At 32.0% G+C, this 2,828-nt stretch overlaps 1 protein-coding gene across 1 annotated transcript in view; it reads left to right on the top strand.

Moving 5' to 3' along the window:
* LOC100158843 (angiogenic factor with G patch and FHA domains 1) overlaps positions 1–2,828 on the top strand; it is a 15,858-nt gene that overhangs the window by 3,451 nt on the left and 9,579 nt on the right. The window lies entirely within an intron of this gene.

Below are 2,828 nucleotides of genomic sequence, written 5' to 3'. Positions count from 1 at the left end.
CGGGCCCGGGGAATAATAAATAATATTCGCATAAAATGTGTAAACAGTCAAAGAGCATGGACTTTTTCTCCGCGCTTTGGTCTGTGCTTGAAACAATTTTTCTATTCGCTCCCGTGTTCGTTAATTTATTTTATCGTGCTAAGTAAAATATAAACAGTGCGTCAGTGCAAAATATCACACTGTGACTGTAAACGCGAATTTTTTTTTTTTATCAACTACCGACAGTAATATTGCACGGCATTTCGCAAAAGTGGCAAAACCCTTTCACTATTATTTCACATCGAAGTCGTCTGGAGTTTGCCGTCTCCGAGCGATCCGTTGGATATGTGAATCGCACATAATAATATTACATCAACTCGTCCCACCCTTGGTCCATTTACCGGCATCATATAGATACCGCCCGAATCGTGATGGACGATGTGGAAGTCCCGTTTAAGGATCTTCTAGAACACAAACATCCGGAAGTGTATGAATATTTAAAAAATGCCGTGCGAATGCTTCAGCGGCAACAAAATTTGTTGGCCAAGATAAAGAACAGCAACCCGGTCGACTTCAAGGTAATATTGAATCATGTCCGTATGCATAGTCAATTTGTTTGTCAATTCACATAAGACATAGTTTAACGTGTTTTGTGTGACTCATAAATTTACCATGCATACAAGCATCATTGTTGTGTGTCACACACTTACCTATCAATGCTAAAAAGAAGTATCTATCTTCTTAAATGTACCTACCCATTAAACTGTAATTTTTTTTCCAACAGAAATCAAACATTAAAACCGAAGGCTCTGCCCAAAATGCTGAAATAGTTAACAACACCAAAAGCATTAAAAAAGACCAAGTAGAAGTAAAAACTCAATCAAATACAAATCTGATGGTGTAGCAGATAGTGTAAGTATATTTTTTTGTTAACATTTAAGAAAGGTAATGAAATGAATACAGAATTAATGTTTATACCTATCATGAACAATAGAGTTTAACACTAATGGTCATGGTTTTGTATAAAATTAATATTAATGTACTATGGCAAGAAAATATTATTGATTTCTAATAGCAACTGAGATATGTATTATGTATAAAATATGCTTATCGAGAGACAGAAATAGTTTTACCCTAAGTTAGCCAAAATAATATAAAAGTGCTTGTAACTTTTGACTCCTACAATTTGTTTCAGAGAAATTCTAATCTCGACCCACATAAAATTTGGTTGAGTAGCTTAGAAGTTATTGCATAAAATGTACAACGGGGTGACTTTGATAGGATTTATAAACAATTAGGTTTTTTTATAATAATTAATATTAAATTACGATTTTCATTAAAACAAAACAAACTTTATTATATAATTTTTAAAAATAAAAAATAGGTATAAAACAATTATACCATTACTCAGTCTCTCTTTGACAGTCTTAGTTAGGAATTATTAAATTGCTAATAGGTTAAAAATTAGTTAGTATAAAACTTTTTAAAACAAAACATAGCATAAAATAATTAATCAGTTATAAATAAATACATTTTAAATATTGCCTACCAACATTAAAAGTACCTATTTTTTCATACCTATTTGAAATACATATTTATTTAATGTTTACCTTTTTTTTCCCAGGATCATCTTGTAGATTTGACTCGTCATAGTTAAATCTATTTTCAGGTGGTATAGTATCTACAACATTTTCTAGATTTTCAAAATATTCAGCTACCTATTGTAGTTGGTGATACTTCTGCACGAGCTCCGGAAATGTTTGTTGCAATTTGTTGTCCTATCACCGAATGTCTTTTTAATAAACTACGAGCCCAATCATTTCCTGGTAGATTATTATTTTCAAATTTTCTTACAACAACTACCACGTTATCAAGGTATGCTTTTGCTACTATTCTGAGTATAAAAAAAGTTGTACTTTGATAGGGAAAACCCCAATCCCCACATTTCATCACTGCACTTAGTATACTTTTCTCTTCATCTTCACTAAACACTGTCTGACCACCAGTTCTGACATGGTTACCATGGAAATGGTTATATAATATACCATAAAGTCATAGGCGCAAATAGGGGAGGCTTTAGGGGCTAAGCCCCCCCAAAAATGTCCATAGCCCTCCCAAACATTTCCTACATTTTGTTTTAAGCTTATTCAATATTATCAAAGTAAGGCCCTATTAGCCCCCCAAATCTCAAACGCCATTTGCGCCTATTATATGCATAAGGTATAATCTTTGCTAACAGCCAACTGATAGTTCGCCATTAACTATGGTCTTCGAGGCATCTTCTATTGTGGAATCTGCATAATTCCCATAGGGTCTGCACCCAATTTTATAAACCACATAAACCACACTATAAACCACAAAAAGTGCATACTAAAATGTATTTGCATTTGAGTGAAAGTCGCCCCATTACAATTCTCAATCTCACCCCAAGATACATATTACAATCACGCTCAATAGATAAATTATTTTAAATTGTAACGATAATTCAGATTTGTTCCATGCAGGTGTATCATTTGGACCATATTAATAAAAAACTAATTATATAATCTTTTACCTACTTAATTTGCGGCGATATTTTGTGGCTAACAGGAATTTGACAACCAACACGCACGTTAGTAAATGTGATAATATTATTTTTTTTTTTTTTTTATTTATTAAAAAAACCATCATAAATTACATAGGATACAAATATTACGTTAGGTTACATGGTTATCTATCTCTTTTAAGCTTTTAGCTTGTGTTAGAGATAGAGAGTAATAATATTTAATTAATTAACGAGGTATACACAATAAATTATATGAGTAGCACAGTAAATGAATGATTGAACAATAGAAGTAATGAGAAAAAAA

Source organism: Acyrthosiphon pisum, chromosome A1 (genome assembly GCF_005508785.2).
Source record: "Acyrthosiphon pisum isolate AL4f chromosome A1, pea_aphid_22Mar2018_4r6ur, whole genome shotgun sequence".
Lineage (NCBI taxonomy): Eukaryota > Metazoa > Arthropoda > Insecta > Hemiptera > Aphididae > Acyrthosiphon > Acyrthosiphon pisum.
The sequence above is the reverse complement of the archived record's forward strand: the minus strand, read 5'-3'. Positions and strand labels throughout refer to the sequence as shown.